At 31.7% G+C, this 25,254-nt stretch overlaps 1 protein-coding gene across 4 annotated transcripts in view; it reads right to left on the bottom strand.

Moving 5' to 3' along the window:
* LOC107445872 (uncharacterized) overlaps positions 1 to 25,254 on the bottom strand; it is a 256,280-nt gene that overhangs the window by 158,050 nt on the left and 72,976 nt on the right. For all 4 annotated transcript variants that reach the window (XM_071184745.2, XM_071184742.2, XM_071184746.2 and 1 more), the window contains exon 3: positions 8,888 to 8,942. The gene's annotated coding sequence lies outside the window, so the exon portion shown is untranslated. The remainder of the gene's footprint in view (positions 1 to 8,887; positions 8,943 to 25,254) is intronic.

Here is a 25,254-nt window from a genome sequence, read left to right as displayed (position 1 = left end):
ATATTTTCAGGGGTATTTATTAAATAATACTATTTATTAAATTAAAATAATATTTATTTATTAAATAATAATTAATAATTATATATAATTTATTAAATAATAATTAATAATAATATTTATTAAATTAAAAAATACCATAAAGAAATCGTGTTAATATGGGTATCGCATTATTATCGATATATATATAACAGAATTGTTCCTGTTTTCATTTAATTTAAACATGACTAATCCACATTATTTTCGAGCTTCCATGCATGATTTGTACCTCAAATTAAGTAGTGGTATACGACAAATGTATGGTATGGTTAGGTATACACAAGTTAGTTAGGTATGCGTAAAGAATTGTTAACCTGCCTCTTAATAAATCTCTAACAAAATAGTTTGGACATCACATTTTTTCTTTTCTCCCCGATCGTAGTTACTTTAAAAATGTCACTTACACGCATCATCCACTCAGCTATTCATGCATGGTTAACTCTTTAAGAATTTTTTTTTTTTCATTTCGCAGAATTAAACCAGATTGTTGATAAGCAATTACACTTATTTTCTCATATTGTTATTTATTTAAAAAAACTTGCAGAATACCCGTTCTTCGCAGGGATTGACAAAAAAGTAAATGATCAATAATCAAAACTACGAAATAATGCTTGAAACTGAAAGACAAATACTGACACAATTTGGCTAAATCAATTTAAAAAATTTTTTTTTATGATTTGTTTTTTCCCAACCTTGTAATTTTGAACCCCAATTCAGAGGACAAGGGAACTACTATATTGAGAAAATTTTCAAGAGGGGGGGGGGCGGAGAGAGAGTTATTCTTTACTTGGATCAATATTTAAAAGTTATACTTCAATACAATAATTCAATAATTACTACAATAATTACTTTCATTAATATTTAAAATGATTCACTAGGAAAAATAAACTGTAAAAAAAGAGAGACTAAAACAGCATCAAATTCCATTCATTTTCTGAAACTCAAGATAACTTTTTTGCTGGTCTTGACTCGAATTTCAATGCATTTTTTTTTATATAAATTTTCATTCAATGAAAGAGTTGCAGTAAAAATGAGCTTTGTTAGAAACTTGAAACAATTTTATTTTTCGTCCATTTTGCCAACGAAAGCAAAAGATTTTTTTTTTTTTTTTCATTTTCAAATATATTTTTCGAGTTCTTGGAACTTTACTTTTATATTTTACTTTATTTTTTAACACAGAATAATAGTACATTTATTCTGTAGTCAGTTTTAGGTTCGCAAATCATTATTTCGACAGTCTGTTAGTTCTTCATTCCAGACAACAACAAAAAATTGTATTTTCTTATTAACGTAAACAATTTTTGAAGGTACAGATCCGTTTTCGTCAGTTCAAACAAAAAATAACAGCACTTTGATAAAAGTTTAAAAAAAAGCGATTAAATGCGAAATTTAATCATTTCAATCCTTTGAAGCCTTTAGAAATTTTCTGCGAATCTGATATTTTAATGTCATTATTTTTCATGTATTTTTAAAAGCAAGCTGTTTATTATTAAAAATTTGTAAACAACTAAAACATCTTTAATTAAAAATTTTCATTTATTAAGAACATTTGAAACATCTTTAGGGGAATAAGATTAAAATCGAAACTTTTATAAATAAATTAAAACTACAAAAATTATTGAACAGATATTTTGTCAAACTCAGACATTAACCCTTTCGCGCCGACTGTCACAAATATGTGACAGCATAAAACCGTATCAATCAGGGTAAAAATATAAAACTGGTAATCAAAGTATTTCTTTAGCAGTTTATTTGTGGGCGGAGTTATGATTGTTTGATTTACAGTGGGTGATCGGTTAACGAACATAATCCGTTCCAAGACTATGTTCGCTATCCGAATTGTTCGTTAACTGATCATCGATTTACCATAGACTTCTATGTGAAATCGATTAATTCGTTCTGGAGACCCTAAAAATTAAATTTTAAAAAATGTATAATTTCTTAATAAGTTTTTTAAAAAATTATACATACATATAGTCTTGCATATTAATCAATCCTTATCATTTTATGCTTATGGGGCGGTCCATTGTCGATTGCTTTTCTCACTTTTTCAGGATTTTCCGGAAGTAACTAATAGCATTGTCGTTGAAAAAGATCCTCAAACCTACTGACATCAGCTTGGTTTGGATGCCATTCTAAGACCATTGCTCTGACATCCTCCCACTTTTTCAAAATATCTTTAACCCTTTCGCGCCGACTGTCACAAATACGTGACAGCAAAAAACCGTATCAATCAGGGTAAGAAGATAAAACTGGTAATCAAAGTATTTCTTTAGCAGTTTATTTGTGGGCGGAGTTATAATTTTTTGATTTATTTAATTCACCATTACTTTGTTCAAAATAAAACTATTTAGTTATACTTTGAATTAACATTGATTATATATATGATTAAACTAACAATAATTAAAATAAAAGCAAAGTAAGTCTGTCAAATTAGTAATGACTACATTTAAGTTACCGTTTTTTATTTAATTGCAACTTGATTCTGATTTTGTACGAATGCTTTTCTGAATCACCCGTCCCCAAGGGGTTAAAGCAAAGTGTATAAAAATTAGTACTGGGTATTTACTTAAAAGGATTTTTAAAATTATAAAATATCTTATTAATAAAAGTAAACGGTAGTTTTTATTGAAAGCTCTAGAACATTTTCAAAAGATGAAAGAGCTTAATTAAATAGAATATAATGACTTTACGTTTTTATGTTTAGGGGTCGCATGCATATAAAAATTTTGAATATTTAGATAATAATGGATTTATTGCAAAATTAAAAAACTAGTAATTATTGAAAGAATTTCTTTTAACCTAAACTGTAACCCTTTTGTATCTCTTCATTTGCCTTAATTTACAGATAAATGAGCTTTATTTACTGCAGCAATCAGCGATCACAGATGCGATGATAAAAGCAATTTGTTTATATTTATATAAGAATTGTTATCCAATCGAGAATTGTAATCCAGTTCAAAGAATTGTAATCCAATCGAGAATTGTAATCGAGCTCAATGAATTGTAATCCAATCGAGAATTGTAATCGAGCTCAAAGAATTGTAATCCAATCGAGAATTGTAATCGAGCTCAAAGAATTGTAATCGAGCTCAATGAATTGTAATCCAATCGAGAATTGTAATCGAGCTCAAAGAATTGTAATCCAATCGAGAATTGTAATCGAGCTCAAAGAATTGTAATCGAGCTCAATGAATTGTAATCCAATCGAGAATTGTAATCGAGCTCAAAGAATTGTAATCCAATCGAGAATTGTAATCGAGCTCAATGAATTGTAATCCAATCGAGAATTGTAATCGAGCTCAATGAATTGTAATCCAATCGAGAATTGTAATCGAGCTCAAAGAATTGTAATCCAATCGAGAATTGTAATCGAGCTCAATGAATTGTAATCCAATCGAGAATTGTAATCGAGCTCAAAGAATTGTAATCCAATCGAGAATTGTAATCGAGCTCAATGAATTGTAATCCAATCGAGAATTGTAATCGAGCTCAAAGAATTGTAATCCAATCGAGAATTGTAATCGAGCTCAAAGAATTGTAATCGAGCTCAATGAATTGTAATCCAATCGAGAATTGTAATCGAGCTCAAAGAATTGTAATCCAATCGAGAATTGTAATCGAGCTCAATGAATTGTAATCCAATCGAGAATTGTAATCGAGCTCAAAGAATTGTAATCCAATCGAGAATTGTAATCGAGCTCAATGAATTGTAATCCAATCGAGAATTGTAATCGAGCTCAATGAATTGTAATCCAATCGAGAACTGTAATCGAGCTCAAAGAATTGTAATCCAATCGAGAATTGTAATCGAGCTCAATGAATTGTAATCCAATCGAGAATTGTAATCGAGCTCAACGAATTGTAATTCAATCGAGAATTGTAATCGAACTCAAAGAATTGTAATCCAATCGAGAATTGTAATCGAGCTCAAAGAATTTTAATCCAATCGAGAATTGTAATCGAGCTCAAAGAATCGAATCCACCCTAGCTCGAGATATGCAGGGTACAGAGAGAAAACTGTTAGGTCTCGTTATGGCGTCCTTAGACGTCTAAAGAAAGAAAGTTAGTAAATAAATTTTTTTTTATCACTAATTGAAACCTTTTATATCACTAACCTGAAAACAAAAATAGAAGAGAAAAAACTGAACCAATTGAAACTCCTCTTATTTATGCTTATACCAAGCATGCTTGGGAACTAAACACTGGGAGTTCCGCGTTCGGCTGACCACCTAACCGGAACAACTCCTGCACCCCAGAGCCCAAGGTCAAGAATACTGAGATGGGTACAGTAGGTCTTGGCCCCTCTATTGGCTGTCGCGCCACTGAGTTTAGAGTTTTTTTTAGCTCTTATTTATAGGCAATTTTTTTTAGCGGTTGCTGATATTTCGCGGCAACTGTGATATATCACACGACGATTTTCGAGCAATTTTTGTAGAAAGTGGAGGATGCGACTGGTCTTACGGTTAACTTGTCGGTTTAGTTGCCGATAATTTTCTTCATGAGATATACCTATCAGTAAACGAGACCGAGCCTACGTCGGTGCCCATTTCTAACAGCTGAACTCATGAATTAAGTACGAAAACAACGAAATTCTTTTATGGTTAGCTCGATGGGAAAAAAGGCTTCAATCTTATTTTATCTCTTGTAATATGGTAGAACGTCGATTATCCGGAACAATCCTGTCCAAAACCGGATAATGAAAAATTCGGATAATATGGCAACTTTAAAACGCTACTGTACGTTGTTTGAATTCACGTTCTAGCAAACTTCGAATTCGGTACATAATTTTTAATACGAATTTAAAATTGAAAAATATTTATAATTGATGCAAATTTAATTTTTTTATCTATTTACAGTATACTCTCTATGTCTTAAAGTTGAAGGGACGCTAAAGAAAAATTTCGAGATTGCGAGTTTTTTTTTCAAGATAAGAAATTCAGAGTTAAATATGTTCTAGAAAGTAGAAAAATATATTCTAAAATAGTACTTTAAAAAGTAGAGTCATGAAGCGTGAGAATAACTGCTAATAATTATGTATGTGATAATTGTTGCCTATAAGTCTAAATACAGTAATAATAATTTTTTAAAAGTAAGACAAATATAATTATGGATAAAACAAAAATGAATTGGTTTACAGTTAACTTACATTGTGATTTTTCTGGAAGAATTCATTTTCTATTTCAAAAAATAGGCGACATAGAAATTCAAATTAACATTAGGTGAATATGTAATGGCCAAGGTGAAACTTTCTTTTTTGACTTAACATGGGTCAAAGGAAAACAATTTTTTTGGCATAACAAGGACCAAGGGGAAACTTTCTTTTTAGACATAACATGGGTCAAAGGAAAACTATTTTTTTTGGCATAACAAGGACCAAGGGGAAACTTTCTTTTTTGACATAACATGGGTCAAAGGAAAACTATTTTTTTGGCATGACAAGGACCAAGGGGAAACTTTTTTTTCTTTTCTACATTACAAAGGAAAAGGATAAACTAATATATATATATATTTTTTTTGACGTAACATGGTTTTCGAGATATTGAGAGTATATTATATATAGTTATTATCTTTTACTTGCTACACGTTTAAAATACTTCTGACCATATCAAAACATTTTTAGTTAAACAGAAATGTTTAGAAAACATTGCTATATAAATGAGTAACCCCTGAAAGTAACAAAAGAATAAAAATGATGGATAATTCGAGTTATTAAAATTTCGATAATAGCACATCCAATTATTTAATCCGATTATAGCAGCAATGATTTTTTTTGTTGAAAAGATTATTATGGAACTTCACTTCTAATTAGTACATTTCTGAATAGGTATATGGAAAAATAATTATATCTAAAATGAATTTAAACATCAGTTGAATAAACACAAACGTATTTCAATTATAAAATAAATAAAACATTTATAATGAATATCATCTTTTATTTTAAATTCCAAAGTTTGAAAATAAATCTTCGTAATAAGTAATTTTCTTTTCAATTCTTAATAAATCAATCAACATAATTATTTATTGTTGATAAATTTTTTTAAAATGATAACAATAATATTATATAATAGACAAAATATTTATTAAAATTGGAATTTTATTTATAAATATAATCATCATAATTATAATTTTGTAACAATGTTATAAATCATCTTAATCGAATCACATCGTATTATAGTTCAATCAATAGGTATTAAAAAGAACTAGGATAAATTCGTCAATTAACAGATTAGAATATCTTAATTGGATAAATTAATTAAAATCAACGCTGTAGAATCACTTTCTTGAATCAATTGTTCAATTTCAGCAGATTTTACATGAATCAATTGATTTAAAATCTAATATCAGATTCTCAAACTCTAGATCTAGAGCATCATAATAAACTTCTTAGATTCTTTTACTTAAATCAATTTATAAGATACTGTAACTTAAAGGAATTTATGAGATACTTTAACTTAAATCAACTTATAAGTTTCTCGTATTTAAGTAAACTGATTCTAATTAACAAATCAGAAGCACTGTACACCATTAAACAATTAACAATAAAACAAAAAGAAAACCGTTTTAGGCATATGAACCACGGGATTCAATATTTAAATATAATACAGAACTAAAATTTCCAATGCTTCTTTGGTACTTCAAAAGCATTATGAGTCATTAAACAGATAATAATAATAAAACAAACAGTTAATTGTTTTTGGCATTTAAACTAGTTTTTGATATTTAACTATAATGCGGAACTAATTTCCAATACTTTCTTAATGGTTTAAGAGTATTGCATACAGTCAAATGTGTAATAAAAAAATTACAATAAATGATTTAAGATATTCGAATCACCGATTCAAAGCCTAAATAAAAAAGTAATTCACAATACAAATTTTTGCGTTTTAAAAGCATTGCACACCATCAAATACTTTACAGTAAAACAAACGATACTGAATCGTTATCAAGTCGTTTCAGATATTAGAGTCATCAATTCCATATCCAACTATAATACAGAACTATTATTCCTAATCCATACCTGCCAACTTTTTATCCCTTCCATTATTATTTTTCCCAGTGGTATTAAAATGGAATTAAAATTTCGATTTTAAGCACAAAAATACGATGGATTTGAAAAAGCTTAAACTGTAAACCATTACAGTAGCACATATTAATATATATGATTAATTTTTTTAAGAATAGTGGTGATCAAAATCATTTAAAAATCAGTTTATAAAAGAAATAATAGCACATATTTACTACCACTTTAAATGTAAAAATAAGATTTTACGTCAAATGCGTAAAAGTTGGCAGGTATGCTAATCTATTAAAATTCGCTTAAAAGTATTGCACGCCGTAAAATAATTAACAATAAAATGTTTCAGGTATTCCAATCATTAATTCCATATAAGACTATAATACAGAACTGTTATTCCTAATCTATTAAAAAAGGGTTTTAAAAGTCGTAGAAAGCGTTTACACGTCGTAAAATAATTAACAATAAAATGTTTCAGATATTTGAATTACCAAATCAATATGAAACAAAAACATATAACTGCATCTTTATTTTATTTTTATCGTTTCATCATATCACAATCATCAAAATAAATAATAGCTATCAACTGAAATTCATATCTCAATTATAACCACCGATTCAACTACAGATTCAATTATCTAACTTCAACTTCTACAACTACACAATTGTCTAACTTTAACTTCTACAACTACAATCTTGAAATAAAATTCTACATCTGCAATTCATAAATCAAGCGTTTCCCCACGCTAACCATCAATACTCACCAACAACCACAACTAAAAATCTAAAACACACATAGTTTAGAGCAAGTTGCTCCTTTTATTACCATTTGTTTTTAATTATTCAAGCAAAGTGCTTGAATCTCTTAAAGCAACCACAACGACTGCTAACCATAGCGAATGCCTGTAAACAGCAAACATTTCATGATCGATGGGTTAGGGGCCGCTTCACGGCCCAGGTGCCCAGTTAAAACCGCAAGACAAGACTAGATTTCATTGTTTCAAAAGCATGCACATTGACATATAATTAGTTATAAAACAATAAATATTTCAGTAACCACTAATATACAGAATAACTATTGCATAGAACTATTTTTCCCCAGAGAATAACTATTTGTTATTTTATTTTATAACCGTCGTTGAACAGCCGACCCAATTTCTTGGGTTAACGACTACTAATGTTCAACTCCGTAGCCTTGTAATTTTGAACCAATCCAGAAGACAAGGAAACTCCTGGATCAGTACCCCCAGAGGTTTTGATTTGTTATGGGAACATGGAGGACTTTGAGACTCGACAGATTTATCGTGCATCAGTCACCATAGAGAATAACTATCTAATAGAACTATTTCTTCCAAGTGAATAACTATTATATAGAACTATTTTTCCCTAGAAAATAACTACCATATAAAACTATTTGGCGCGCACACCATAAAATAACTAACAATAAAACTAACAACAAAGTAAGCCCTGAATAAAAATATATCTGATAATCGATTCGCCAAATCAATATCATGCTATAATTACAGAACTGTGTTTCCATCTATATTCTGTTGTTTTAAAAGCGCTGTACATCCTCAGTCAATTGATAAAAAAAATGATAATTAAAAGCACGCTGCTAATTTTTAATTGAGTTATTTTGATCGTCGCAAAAATGTTGCCCGAAATCTGATTTTAAGTGCTCCGTTTAATTTCCAGGTAACTTTCTAACATACTATTCTTAATTAATTTCAAAGAAATAAATATGGAGATGATAGATTGATCATCATGGGCAACGATCCAAAAGAATAAACAACAAAGAGGATAACGGGAGCAGATATTCAAAGAATCACTTACTTTTATTGACTTCAAAGAGAAAAGCTTCCAATATTTGAAGCAGTTGTTAAAATGCCTATAAAAGAATAAAAGAGATTAGAATTTTAAGAAAATGGAAAGTTAAGAATTATTTGCCGAAATTTTAGGGAAGATATTGTTACACTTGTTTTCGAATAAATTTAAATAATAAATATCAGGCACAAATCAGAAAACATACATAAAGTTTAAAATCTATTCCCAATTTTAGAAATATGAAGGTATTAACACGTTGAATGCCATGCTAATTATACATGGCTTGCTCGTCTGGCCAAACGGTAAATAACTACAATCTAAATTTGCAAATATATTAGGCAGATTTTACTAGTTTTATAAAAGGTTTTGCATGACACATCTGAAAAAAGTTGTGAATAATATAGGCCTACGAATTGTTTAGAAATAGTGGTGGATAAAAATCTACTAAATTGAATTTATTAAATCAAGAATCACAATTAATAAACTACCACTTGAAAATATTTATTCGCTGTTCAGAGCAAGTTGGCATCTCTGTGTATATAAATAAAACTATTTTTGTGAGCTCTATATTGCATTAATTTCTTAAAACCATTTTAGTAACGATAATAATATGAAAAAATTAAAAAATTTACTCGAATTATGTGTTTCTAATAATCTTGGCTTCGCCGGTGGCGCTACGAACGAACTCAGTCAACGCCTCCTATAACTGGAAGCCTCCACACGGTTTTTTATAGGTAGTCCGATCAGACCATTGTGAAGGATGTCCACTTTCCGAACGAGTCACTTAATACAGAATATAGTTAAAATAAGAAAGTGGTAGCAAATATATGACTAAAAATTTATTTTATTTATGAATATTATTGGTTTGCCTTATTCACTTGTCAACCACTACAGATTCAATTCTCAAATATATAAGATAAATTTCTCTCAATTACTTTTATAAAAGGTTTTGGGTTCGAGCGCACAACTGGTTCACTTTTTAAATAGTCTGCGTGGACTACTTATAAAAAACCGTGTGGAGGCTTCTTGATGTTGGAGGTGATGACTCAGTGCCGGTGACCCCCATGGCATTCAACGTGTTAAATATAAAAAAATTTCTGAGACATTTCAAACATGAGTTATTTGCATGTTTATTTAAAATTATATCATTGAATAATATTTATGAACTTCATTTAATTCATTAATTTATATTCCAACTAGCTGAATACTCCTTCTTCGCACGGGATGATTAAATCAGTACTGAATAGCACTGCAAAATCGTGCATAAAACTGAACAAAAAATTTCGAATAAAGATAAAATAATACAATGGTTTTTTTACATTTTTTTATTGCCTTTCCCGGTGGCTTTACGTTATTTAGTGCGTGGAGTCCCTCCGCGCTGAAGAAGTTAAACTTCGCAACCTGCGACGTTAATTGTAGAAGAATCAGCAGTCGTAGAAGGATCACTAGTTCTATTCAACGATTCTTTTTCCTGCTCCGCTCGCTTCCGTGTTCTGTAATCACGGTAATATTGTGCATTTTTCCCTCGAGGACCTTTTGAACCAGTGGAAGTGCTTGTGGTTGCCTCATCGTCTCTCCCTGGAAAATCTATTTGTATTAATAATGTATGTGAATGCGTCATAATGTAATTTCAGAAGAGAAAACCTAACAATCAATTGATATTTACAAGAGAGGTACCTTGACATAATCTTACATCCGTCGCATTGTCCGTAGGATTGTTTTCACTCATTTTTTTTACAATTGTTATCCACTAAATTTGAAAATAAAAAATACTACCCTATTAAATTATATGTCTATCAAAACAAACTAAAAAAATATTTATAGAAAAACAATACTTTTATGACTTTTATTATTTTTATGCTAGTAAGAACCAAAACAATATGGAAATGAATGAGGGAAAACTGGATCCTACCACGTGATTTCCCGGCCAATAAAAATGTAGCGTTAAACGTTTAACGCAATCTTGTTGGAAGTCGCATAAGAAGTATAACTTCAAAAACGCAATTAGTAGTTCTTACAATCAAAATAAAGATTAACTGTAATCAGTATCATCTGGTAACTTTTTTTATAAAATTTACCACAATCAAACAACTTACTTGCATACTTACACAGGACAGCCAACTTTCTGAGCTTTTTGTAAATATTTATTCTAGTAGTAGCTATGTTTATGTTTTAATATATTATTCTTTATTCATTCCAACTTATTTTCCACACCACTACATATAAATGATTTAAAAATTCAAATGCAAATCTCTTTATTCCAACTTCTTTGTGGTGAGGTTTTTAAAATGTAGGCAAAATTACCAAAAGATTCGAAAGCTTTGGGTCTCAAATGTCTACCACTCTATTAAATATTCTGCAAAAAGCGTGGAAGTTGGCAATCTTGCTTACGTTTTCGAGAAGACGTAAAAAATCTAAACCAGAAGTATCCATACAAAAAATGCACAGTATTGGTGCCGCTGCAATAGGCAACAAGCTAGCTCATAAAGTACTTCGTGCCTAAATAAGAATATGGTGCATATTATGACTGCAGAAATTTCCATTGAGTGCCCCTACAACTAAAAGCCTATCCACGAGTTCTTATAGGTCAGGAATGGCTAACCAATGGCACGCGTGCACCCGACACAATATTTTGGGCACGCCACTGATCACATTTGTTATTACATAAATGTTATTGCACTATAAACATATGTAACAATTAAATTAAAATTCATAAGAAACACAAAAAATAATAAACAATTATTAATAAAAAAATTAACAATTAATGCTAAAAAAGCAATTAATAACCATAAAAAACAAGCTTAAAATGAATAACTAGCAAAAAAAAAAAATTAACAGTTCTGCTTAAACTAACATCTTACAACCTAAATATAAGTTATTTGTCATTTAATCTGCAACAACAGAAGTCACACTGATGTTACTTTAAGCTGAATTACGCGTATAACTGAGACACAGCAAAATGTTTTTTTTTTTCAATGTAATATTTTTTTGAGTTGATAGTATTTAGTATTATTATTTTCCCAATAATCACGAAGTTAACATTATTTGACCTAATTAAAAAATTTTTTAGGAAAAATGCCACCCCTGTTAAAGGTAGTCTGATCAAACCACTATAATGTTAAAAGCATACCTGCCAACTCTCCCGGATTTAAACGGAGATTTTATTTTCATATTTAAAGTGGTAGTAAATACATACTATTTTTTCCTTTATAAATTTAATTTTTAAATGATTTTGATCACCACTATTCTTACAAAAGTTAAGCTTATATATTAATATGCGTTACTATCATGGTTGCCAATGGGGGACGCTTACAAATACACAAAGAAAGAGACTTAGAGTCTTCGAACACTGGGGCTCCTTGGTTTGTCAGAAATAGCACCCTCTATAATGACCTCAAAATCGACAAAATAGACGAGTGCCTTTTTAAACTCAATGCATCCTTTTTTAAAGGGGCCAAAAATTGTTCAACATGTAAATTCAATAAGTTATTAGACATTGATTTCATAGATGACAATAAAAATTTCAGCCCGATAACCGCTTTTTTCTTAAGCGACTGTGTTCTCTCTAAGCATTTCGGATAATCATGACTATCCCCACTGCCCTAGACAAACTGTGTTCTCTGCACAAATGAAGCCCGGCTATACCGGTGGGAGGCGAGAGAGTGCACAGGGAGTCTTCCCCCTTTTGTTAATTTGTAAATAGTGTAAATATTCTTTCTTTATCTTCAATTTGTTCCCTTTATTATGTATCAACTTGCGACTTATTTTTATGTATGACTCAGACTTGATTTTATCAATTATTGTTCATTCTGAGATTTAACTTAATGTTAACGCAGCACCTCCCTTCCCTTCCACCACATATTATCCAATTTAGATGAAAGAGCAGATATCCATACATGGATAGGTACTCTGAAAAAAGTTGATTAGTTAGTTAGTTAGTCATGGTTGCCAACTTAATTTTTATCAAATACAACGTATTTGTTTGCTTAAAATTGAAGTTTTAATTCCATTTTAATACCACTGGAAAAAATGATAATGGAAGGGATTAAAAGTTGGCACGACTGTAAAAGATACTAAACATTATAAGATAAACTAGATCTAGTAAAATAAAGAAAATGGTAGCAAATATATCTCTAAAAATTTTATTAATTTATAAATATGATTGGTTTGTCTTATTTACTTGTCAACCATCACAAATTCAATTCTCAAGTAATGAGAAAGTTCTCCTAAAAAAAGAACTTTGACTGATGCGTATATCTGGTCCACTTTTTAAATAGTCTGCGCAGACTACTGATAAAATACCGTGTGAAGGCTTTCTGATGTAGGAAGTGATGGTAGTGCCTACATACCCTCCAACTGCTACGGAATTTCCGTAGTTTCAGAAATCTTCTTTTTAGACGGTAGCAAAATTAATGTCTTAATATTTAAAAAGATTTTATTTTAGCGTAACTTGTCCACTGTTACTTATAAAAGTGCAGGCCATATGGCTAGATTCTTAAGTTCTGATAAAACTTTTATGAGAGATCCATTTGCTTTAAAAATTTCTACTTTGGTTCGCTACCACTAGAAAGAATTATTTTCAAAATCCTCATAAGTTGGAGGGTATGTGCCTACCATCAAAATTAAGCATCGTTGGTGCTTCATTTTTTAAAAAACTATTCTCATCAACGAATTAGAACCATTTTTTCATTAATTTTGCTATTCAGAACAAAACTTGATTTTTTTATTTCAATTTCAATTACGGTTGACTTTAAATTACTTTTATAATAACACATTGAAAGCAAAACGTGTTCTCAGGTAACCTTAAAAATAAAAATTGTTCACATAGTCCGGCCACACTGCAACGATCCCTGTAATCAGTCAAATAACCTGGCATAACGATTAAAAAAAATAATTAAGTTATACAGAACGCTCAGTAAACTAAATTTTTTTAAAGCTAAAAGCCAACAAACATCACTGATGATGTTATCTTTAAAATATTTGGAAAAAAAATTGTTCGTAGTTTACTTTAGAACAATAGTTTCCTCAAAATCAATCAGAATATTGCATTTTTTAAATGTCGTTGTATAAAAAAATATGATTATAAAACTGAAAATCGGCCTTAGTCGTTTGTTTACAATTGTACCTACTAATTTAGTTTTGCAGCGGCTGCTGCTTTTAAGCCAATTTCATGCTAAATGCCGAAATGTGGCAAACTTACGTCGCCAGTTGGCGATAAGGACAATCACGATTGCAAACCTAACTGCACCTGTTTTTCTCCTCAGTTCGGTCTGTGACGACGCCTGTGTATATTACTGGGACAACCTGTCCGCCACGATGTTTAATCTGGAATTAACTAACTTGTAACCTTAATTGTTATCCTTTTATTAAATTTATTATTATTTAATTATGGCTGGCATTCTGTTAATTGTTTCTATTCTTCAATCAACTTAATTATTCATTATATGTTTTTATTTTAGGAGTCGCGTTAACTTCCACGTGTCTCCTCACTGGTGACCCGGCTTTGAATCTATGCAATCTTTCTAAATTTATGCGAAGACCAGCTTAAATTTTTAATAACTTTTGCTCCTTTAGAACTAAATTTAAAATTTAGCGTTATTTTTTGAAAAATTTTTTTATTTGCAAACTTGTGATTGCAAGGAGATATGGATGGATGGACACATGGATATTTTAAGGGTATGTTATCGAATTTCTGTTGTCTTTTTGTGATTGGTCTTTTCAAAATTACTGTTGCTTTAATATGTTTAAATTAATGTATTAATTTAACTTACTGCTAGTATCTTTGATTTAAACTTACTGTTAGTATTGATCTACGGCATGTACGGAGTCTGCTATCATACTGCATTATCTTCCGAAATGTTTGAAAATCACTTTCATTTGCAATAATTATTTAAATCTTTTACCATTTTTAGTAAATGTATTTGCACTATTTTCGAGTTTAATTTGATCTTTGCGCTTATCACTACATCATACAAATTGTTTAATTTTATTTGCTGCCCTAACACTTTAAAATAATGCCAAATGTGGTGGAGCAGGTTAATGATGCAGATAATGCTGCACGTTCTTCAAATGCATCTCAGGTCTCCCATCTTTCGGTAAAAATTCCCCCGTTATGGAAATCAAAAATTAAACTATGGTTTATTCAGGTAGAGAGTAATTTTGAGCTAGCTAAAATCACTAATGATTTAACGAAATATAATTACCTCGTTTCATCAATAGATCCTGAAACTTTATCCTCAGTGTCCGATATTTTATTTGCGCCACCGGCTGCGGATAGATACAACACTTTGAAAGACCGGTTAATAGCCGAATTCTCTGCTTCGGAAAACGAACAAATTCGCCAATTAATTTCTGAATTGCATCTTGGAGACGTTAAGCCGTCCCATTTATTGAGAAAAATGCGCGAATTAGGGGGTAAAAGCGTCAACGATGATTTTTTGAAAACTTTATGGTTTCAGAGACTGCCTCAAGGAATTCAAACAATCTTATCAATTAGCTCTGAATCTTTGGACAATTTAGCCAAAATGGCAGACAAAATTTCAGAAGTCCGTACGACTCCGACAGAAACTGGCGTGTTTGCTATTGGGCAACACACTACGGAAAGCTCACAGCGCAATCCTCCGTCTGAAATAAGCGTTTTGCGAAACGAGATAGCTTCGTTAAGTGCAGAAGTTAAGAGATTATCTCGCGAGCGTAGTAGAGATCAGTCTCGATCACGATATAACAAATCTCCCTACCGACATCAAACTCCTTCAAGATCGCGAGGCGACCCAAAATTTTGCTTTTACCATAACAGATTTGGCGCTCGTGCAAAACATTGCAGAGAGCCTTGTGCTTATAATCAAACTAAAAACCCGGAAAACTAGATTCGGCTATCGAAAAACAAGTGTCTGCGACTGCAATCCCGATAGCCAAAAACTCATGTCGCCTTTATGTTTACGACAAGCGTTCTCATTTAAAATTTTTAGTTGATTCAGGATCCGATGTATCTTGTATCCCCGCGCCTAAGGTATCTAAAAAATTAAGACCTGAGCCTTTGGAATTATACGCTGCGAATAACACGAAAATTAAAACTTTTGGCTCAAAATTAATCAATGTTGATCTGGGTATTCGACGAAATTTTAAATGGCATTTTTTAATTGCAACTATTCCAACACCCATTATAGGTGCTGATTTTTTAGAGAATTTTGGCCTCTTAGTTGATTTAAAACGTCGAAAACTTATTGACAGTGTAACGAAGTTAGAAATACAGGGTATGTTTGCCCAACCTAAACCTATTAGTTCAATTAAACTCATCTCCGGAGAATCAGAGTATCATAAAATGTTAAAAGAATTCCCAGATTTAACTAAATTGTCATTAAAACTAATAGATTCTAACCATAGTACTGTGCATTATATAGAAACCACCGGACCGCCCGTTCACTGTAAGCCTAGGCGATTAAACCCTAGATTATACGAATCCGTTAAAAAAGAATTCCAATTCATGATGGAGCAGGGAATTTGTCGACCATCCAAGTCACCGTGGTCTTCTCCGCTCCACGTGGTTCCGAAAAGTTCCGGTAGTATTCGTGTTGTAGGAGATTATCGCAGATTAAATGCGTGTACAACTCCGGATCGTTACCCAATCCCGCACATACAGGACTTTTCAAACTCTCTCTATGGTGCGAAAATTTTCTCAAAACTCGATATTGTGAGAGCATATTTTCATATACCAGTGCACCCGGAACATGTACAGAAAACCGCGGTATGTACACCATTTGGCCTTTTTGAGTTTCCCTATCTGAACTTCGGTCTTTGTGGAGCAGCTCAAACGTTCCAAAGATTTATGAATGAAATTCTTGGTGATTTTTCCTTTTGCTACGTTTATCTCGACGATATTTTAATTTTTAGTGAAACTGAAGAAAAGCATAGAAAACACGTACGTTTGGTTTTTGATCGTTTGAACAAGTATGGATTAACTATACAAACTTCCAAATGTGTTTTCGGTGTACCTGAAATTTCATTTTTAGGACACCTTATTTCTCAAGATGGTACAAAACCATTACCCGACAAAATCAAACCAATTTTAAATTATCCCCAACCTCAAACCGTTAATGAACTTCAAAGATTTCTAGGAATTTTAAATTTTTTCCGTAGATTTTTACCGAATATAGCACAAAATCAAATACACTTGACGGCGTATTTAAAAGGAGCCAAAAAGAAAGACAAAACGAAACTTGAATGGACAGATCAAGCTAATAATGATTTTAAACAGTGTAAGGAATTAATTGCAAACGCTGTGCTGTTGTCGCACCCTAAACCGAATGCCAAATTAATTTTACACGTGGATGCGTCGGATTTCGCAATAGGAGGGGCTTTAGCGCAAATAGTTAACAATGATGCACAACCACTTGCTTTTTTCTCTCGAAAACTTTCCGCAACTGAAAAAATTTATAGCGCATACGATAGAGAATTATTGGCAGCTTATGCGGCAATCAAACATTTCAGACATATGCTTGAAGCGCGAGAATTTTCTCTTTTCACAGATCATAAGCCTCTAACTTTTGCATTCCGAAAGCGCTCTGATAATTGTTCTCCGCGACAAGCGAGACAATTAGATTACATATCTCAGTTTACGACCGATATTCATCATATAAAAGGATCAGATAATGTTTTGGCAGACGCACTATCGAGAATCGAAGCAATATCTATGCCCAACACAATCGACTATAACGAAATTGCACAGGCACAAACAACCGACGAGGAACTAAATGATTTATTGACAAATTCCGACATCTTAAAATTTAAAGCAATAACCTTGCCTGATTGTAGTAAATCAATTTATTGTGATTTATCAACTGGCACAGCTCGGCCATACATTCCTGAAATATTTCGTAAAAAAGTTTTTACTACTTTACATAATTTATCCCATCCTGGGATTCGCGCTTCCTCAAAATTGATGCGATCTAGATTTGTTTGGCCGTCCATACGTAAAGATTGTGCAGAATGGGCTAGACAATGTGTCCCATGCCAAAGATCAAAAGTAACTCGCCACACAAAATCTGCAGTAAGTAATTTTTTAGACCAGTCACAAAGATTCGAGCATGTACACCTGGATCTTGTGGGTCCTCTTCCACCATCCAACGGGAATTACTATTGTTTAACTATGATCGACAGATTTACTCGGTGGCCAGAGGCTGTCCCTATTCCTGACATAACTGCACACACAGTTGCAAAGACCTTTTTTACTCATTGGATTTCCAGGTTTGGCTGTCCTGTCCGTGTTACTACTGACCAAGGCAGGCAGTTCGAAAGCTCACTTTTCGTGGCCCTGTCACAACTCCTAGGCATCAAACGCATCAGAACTTCTCCGTATCATCCTCAGGGAAATGGCTTAATCGAGGAGTTTCATCGTCCACTAAAGGCAGCCCTGAAGGCCTATAATACCGAGCAGTGGTCTTCAGCTCTACCTACATTGCTACTAGGTTTCCGTGCAGTCTTTAAAGAGGATCTAGGAGCCACAACTGCCGAATTGGTCTATGGAAGACCTCTCAGACTACCAGGCGAACTCTTCGTTCCTTCACCGACCAGTGCTTCCCAAAATCAACTTATCCTGGACTTGCAATCCCACTTCGAAAATGTGAGACCAGCCCCGATGTCTTGTCATGGACACAGAACAATTTTTGTTCATCCACATTTGAAGGACTGCTCACATGTATTTGTCAGACACGACGCTGTTAGAAAGCCACTCCAAGCTCCGTACGATGGTCCGTATAGAGTTCTGCAAAGAAGTGACAGACTTTTCGACATCGAACTCAAGGGGAAAAAGTATACCATTTCCATAGACAGGCTTAAACCAGCTTTCCTGCCCAAAGACACTAATCAACATACTTATCCTTCTCCAGTCGAGTCGATTGAATCAACCGTTCCTGCAAAAAACTCAGAGACAGTGAAACCGATTGATCCAGCCAACACAACTCGTACCGGTAGAACAATTCGTAAACCTCAACGGTATGTCCATTTTTAACCGTTACACTGCGGAGGGAGTATGCAGCGGCTGCTGCTTTTAAGCCAATTTCATGCTAAATGCCGAAATGTGGCAAACTTACGTCGCCAGTTGGCGATAAGGACAATCACGATTGCAAACCTAACTGCACCTGTTTTTCTCCTCAGTTCGGTCTGTGACGACGCCTGTGTATATTACTGGGACAACCTGTCCGCCACGATGTTTAATCTGGAATTAACTAACTTGTAACCTTAATTGTTATCCTTTTATTAAATTTATTATTATTTAATTATGGCTGGCATTCTGTTAATTGTTTCTATTCTTCAATCAACTTAATTATTCATTATATGTTTTTATTTTAGGAGTCGCGTTAACTTCCACGTGTCTCCTCAGTTTCTTAGCTAAAATAAGGGGAAATTTTCTCAAAAAGCCAAAAAAGTTGGAAGTTCTGAAAACGGTCAACAAGTAGGGAAATTACAATATTCATCAAATTTCGCTAATTTTGGTGTACGAATTTAAATTGTATAACCGAATCTCCTGATTTTTGCAGTAGATTTTATCTTTATTTAAAGAGGTAATGAAACATAAATATTAGTTTTTTATCTTTGTTCAAAAAAGTTGAATTAATATGATTTTGGTCACCACTACACATCAATATTTTAAGTAAACATATTAAAGCTGAAACAATAATTTTCTGACGCAATAAGTATGTATAGTTTAAAAAGCACTGTTTTTAACTGTTATATTAATTGCCATATCGCTTCCACTACAGAGAGTTATAAATAGAATGTCTAAAAAACGGCAGCTATTACTACACACAATTGAAAACATTAACAGCATTGTTTCATGGACAAACATTCGAGAGATTTCTAAATGATAAGGAAATTTATCTCAATTAATCATTTTAACCGCGTAATGATTACGCTGTCACATTCGTTAAAACCACAACTCATAAACAGAAACGAGCCGCCGAAAAATTACAAAAGAGATTAAAGTCTTACCACAATTTCTCCCCCCCCCCTCTTAATTCCTTGTTCAGATAACATTACGCTGGGAAGAAGATACCACAGAAGATCATAAATTTTTTTATAAATGAAAATTTTTTTAAAATAAAATAAAAATTTTAAGGAGGACCTAAATGCTTAAACATGTTAGATATGAAAGGCCAGCATATTAACACTTCTGAATAAATGTTTTAGTTTCGGAAAGCTTGAGTGCGAAAAACTTTCCGATTTTTCTTCTGTCCTGGTCGTGCGAAATTTCAAACAATCATTTTCTTTGGGACAGTTTGCCTTGCTTTGAAGATCCTTGTTTGTTAGTTACAACATACATTTGCATTGTGTCTCAATTAAACCCTTGGGGACGGGTGATTCATAAAAGCATTCGTACAAAATCAGAATCAAGTTGTAATTAAATAAAAAACGGTAACTTAAATGTAGTCGTTGCTAATTTGACAGACTTACTTTGCTTTTACTTTAATTATTGTTAGTTTAATCATATATATAATCAATGTTAATTCAAAGTATAACTAAATAGTTTTATTTTGAACAAAGTAATGGTGAATTAAATAAATCAAACAATTATAACTCCGCCCACAAATAAACTGCTAAAGAAATACTTTGATTACCAGTTTTATACGGTTATATATTTTTATATTGTTTTATATTGATTACCAGTTTTATATTGATACGGTTTTATGCTCGCACGTATTTGTGACAGTCGGCGCGAAAGGGTTAAGGCTTATAAATCTTTGCCATGTATAAAGACAGATACATACGGGGTAACAGCGGGATCTGAACCCGCTACCTCTGTGCTACAGAACGATTAGCGACTCGGCGATACAGCTCGGCTCCAAGCATAATTTTTAATTCAAATTAATCTCCATATTTCGACACCTGCCACCAAAAGCAGCACAAACTGATTCAACAGTGGATATTGGCTTACAGAGTTGTCCACTTTCTATGCTTTTTTCTTATTAGATATTTTCAACAGAAAACAGGAAAAATTCGCAGACGTTCTAAAAATTACAAAGCGTTATTTCTCCAAATCTAAGAGAGACTTTCTATACAGTCTATTTTTTATGCAAGGACATTAAACAATCAAAATTTTTTTATTAAATTGCAAGTTTAATCCTTTCTAAGGTTGTGGTAAGTATACTTACCACCAACTTTTAAAGTTTGTGGTAAACCACTTTTAATGTAGGTTTCCATTTGTTAATAACTTCAGCTTTCTTAAAGTGCGTTTGAATAAAATTGGTAAAAATTAGCTAGTTCAAGAAAACGTATGAAAGTTATAAAATACAAAATTCCTTTTGAAGTTTGTAGCATTTATAAAATTTAATTTATAAATAACGAAAAATAAAAGTAAGTAAGTTCCTAATAGGTCATGGTAAATATATTTACCATAAAAAAATAGCACTAAAATTTATATTAATTTTTTTTTAAGCTAAATAAGTTTTTTTTTCTTGCATCAGTTACTGTTCTTATATCAATTTCAATTCCAAAAATACTTTAATTGACCTTTACTAGAAATAAATGGACAGGGTTAATACAAAAAACAGCGGAAAATGAAAAATTAAATCAAAACTCTTAGGTTTCGCGGAAAGAAAGCTCTTAATAGTTCTTCGCACCTCGAATGATTCTTTATTATCAATTTTTAAAAAAAAAATAATAATATATGAAGTAATGCATCGAAGAAAATAAATATTTAATCAAAAATCCAATTTGATGAGAGTAGCGGGTATTTGAGAGTTCTTCGCATCTACAATGATATTCAATTGCGGGAAAAATGTTAAAATTGAAGAAGAAAAAAATATCGAAAAAACGAAGGTCTAAAGTTTAACCAAAAATCCAAGAGGGCACAGGAAAAATACCTTTAAAAGTTCTTTGTGCTCAGAATGATTTTAAATCATAATATACTTGTTTAGAAAATACAAAAAAAAAAAAAAAAAATAAGTATTAACAGATTTTACCAAAACTTCAAAATGTGATGGAAAAATAGGTACCACAGAGTCCAATCATATAAGAATTCTTCCAATCCAATTTATGTTTCAATTATGTTTCATGAAACAGAATACTTGAGCTTTAGTTTTTACTCGATTTTTAAAACAGCGCACAGTAGTAACCTCTTTGGAGCTAAATATAATACTTTGTATTATTAACGTGTTGTGGTAGACAAAATATCACGTTTCAAACAAAAACTTATTATCTTAATACTTAATCTCTCCATTTTCAAAAAGTTCTCTTTTAAACTTTCTTCTTTTAAAGTTCTTTCCGCCAAGAATAATTCTAAAAATCAAAAGTTTGTTAAAAAAAAAAAATCGTGAAAATAAAAATGAAGAATCAAACCAAAACTTTAAGAAGGAGAAGGAAAAATTATCTCTTTTACAAGTTTTTTAGGATAACGATTTCTTTTGACAAAATGTTACACTAATTTAACAATCATTGATGAAAATTAAAAAGAAGATATACATATATAAAGAAGATAGATAATAAAATTCTCAGAAACCATCATTAGTATTCAATATAAAAACAAGTGTCGTTCAATCATCACAATTTTCTCTCTCACGAAAAACTAATATGTAGATGTTTCTTTTTATTATTATTATTACCAAATATAGAAGTATCATCTCAACTGCTAAATCATATTTGTTGCCATCGGATACGATACAAAAATATAAATAAATCATTTCTCGCGCCCAGTGAGATGTCGGGAGAAAAAAAAAAAGAGTAGGGAATGAAAAAAACACTTGAGAGATAGATGATGATAGAATTTCTGAGAATTACCAGGCATAGCCTATATCCTTTTCAAATCAAACTTCCGACCCCTCAATTAATGGAAAATAGCGTCCGCTCTAGGCCATATCAAATCAAATAGGAAGAAAAAAAAAATCTTGTCAGAGGAATCTGTATCTTCAAATACTGGGTGATGAGTTGATATTAGCTATCGTGAAAGTGGTGTAAGGTATTAATTAGAAATATTGTTGACATGTTTTTTTTCTTCTTTTTTGCAGGGTAAATATTTTCAGTTGATAGCAGTGAGAAAATAGTTGAGTCCCATCTTTCAAGATTGCCAAAATGGTGTAGTTATAAGAAGGTTATAATAATGACCATAATTCTTTAAGGCCTGATGCAATTTAAAAGTATAAATAGTTCAAAGCGTAAAAAGTTTAACCCTTTCGCGCCGACTGTCACAAATACGTGTCAGCGTAAAACCGTATCAACCAGGGTAAAAAGATAAAACTGGTAATCAAAGTATTTCTTTAGCAGTTTATTTGTGGGCGGAGTTATAATTGTTTGATTTATTTAATTCACCATTACTTTGTTCAAAATAAAACTATTTAGTTATACTTTGAATTAACATTGATTATATACATGATTAAACTAAAAATAATTAGAGTAAAAGCAAAATAAGTCTGTCAAATCAGAAGCGACTGCATTTAAGTTACCGTTTTTTATTTAATTACAACTCGATTCTGATTTTGTACGAATGCTTTTCTGAATCACCCGTCCCCAAGGGGTTAATCTAAGAAATTAAAGATAACCCATACATATTAGAATCGATTATTAAATTTAAGATTTAATTACACTTTTATAATATATATTTTTAACAGTAAATTGGTAGATTTTAGGGAAGAAAACGGTTTAAACTTGATTAGAAGGAACATATTACCACTATGCTCACATATGGGTTAATACTTAGAACACATTATCGTGCAGGGCGTTCCAGGCAGGGTATCTTTTATCGGGCAGGGTATCTTTTTAACGATAACAAAAGCCTCTGAATTATATAAAAGTAGTGGTGAGTAAAGACAGTATAAATCGAATTTCTTAAACAAAAAATTATATATTAACACGTTGAATGCCATGGGGGTCACCGGTGACCGGCGAAGCCAAGATTATTAGAAACACGTAATTCGAGTAAATTTTTAATTTTTTTATATTATTATAGTTACTAAAATGGTTTGAAGAAATGAATGCAATATAGGACAGACAAAAATAGTTTTATTTATATACACAGAGCTGCCAACTTGCTCCGGAGAGCGAGTAAATATTTTAGAGTGGTAGTGCATTAATTGTGTTTCTTGATTTAATAAATTCAATTTAGTACATTCTTACCCACCACTATTTCGAAACAATTCGTAGGATTATAATTTACACCACTTATTTACAGAAATGTTATGCTAAAGCTTTTAAAAACTAGCAAAATCTGTCGAATATTTGCAAATTTAGTTTGTAGTTATTTACCGTTTGGTCAGACGGGCAAGTCAAAATTAAAGTGGCATTCAACATGTTAACCCTTTAATGGGCCATTTATTTCTACTAAAGGTAAATTGAAATATGTTTGGAATTAAATTTGTTTTAAGAACAGTAATTGAAATAAGAAAAAAAACTCATTTAGTTTATAAAAATTCCAATTTGTTTGGTGGTAAATATATTTAACACGACCTATTAGGAACTTATTGACTTTTATTTTTCTTTATTTATAAAATAAATTTTATAAATGCTACAAACTGCAAAAGGAATTGTGTATTTTATAAATTTTATACGTTTTTTTTTAATCTAACAAATGGTTACCAATTTTATTCAAACGCACTTCAAGAAAGCTGAAGTTATTAACAAATGGAAACATAAAGTAAAAGTGATAAGTATACTTACCACCGCCTTCGAAAGGGTTAAGTTGGTATCTCTACCATGACGTATAAAATATAAACACTAGTATTGTTAGCCACATGTGTTAAGTGCATTGCTGATTTTTACACTTTATGCTTGAGATTTTTCGGAGTGGTATTTGAGAAAAACAATAATTTTACCAATGCAAATACTTAACGTTGCTTTTCGAAGCTCTGTCGGCAAGGGAAAAAAAAATGCTATAGTTGAAGTACCTTACACTTGAAGCAATACGATGGTTTTAAACTATGTATATAATCTTGCCTTGAACAATTATCTGGGCTTTAGAGCAGACAAATAACTTAAATACTTTAAATGTTAAACAAAAATAATGCGTGGAGTCCCTCCGTGCGGAAGAAGTTAAACTTCGTAACCTGCGACGTTAATTGTAGAAGAATCAGCAGTCGTAGAAGGATCACTAGTTCTATTCCACGACTCTTTTTCCTACTCCGCTCGCTTCCGTGCTCTGTAATCACGGTAATATTGTTCATTTTCCCCTCTTGAACCAGTGGAAGTGCTTGTGGTTGCTTCATCGTCTCGCCGTGGAAAATGTACTTGTATTAATAATGTATGTGAATGCGTCATAATGTAAATTCAAAAGAGAAAACCTAACAATCAATTGATATTCACAAGAGACATACCTTGACATAACCTTAAATCCGTCGCATTGTCCGTGGGATTGTTTTCACACATTTTTTACAATTGTTATCCTCTAAGTTGGA

The sequence above is a fragment of the Parasteatoda tepidariorum genome, chromosome 5 (assembly GCF_982258835.1).
Source record: "Parasteatoda tepidariorum strain Cologne lab strain chromosome 5, Ptep-v5.0, whole genome shotgun sequence".
In the NCBI taxonomy this organism is placed as follows: domain Eukaryota; kingdom Metazoa; phylum Arthropoda; class Arachnida; order Araneae; family Theridiidae; genus Parasteatoda; species Parasteatoda tepidariorum.
Note: the sequence above shows the minus strand (reverse complement) of the source record. Positions and strands in the feature narration are given on the sequence as shown.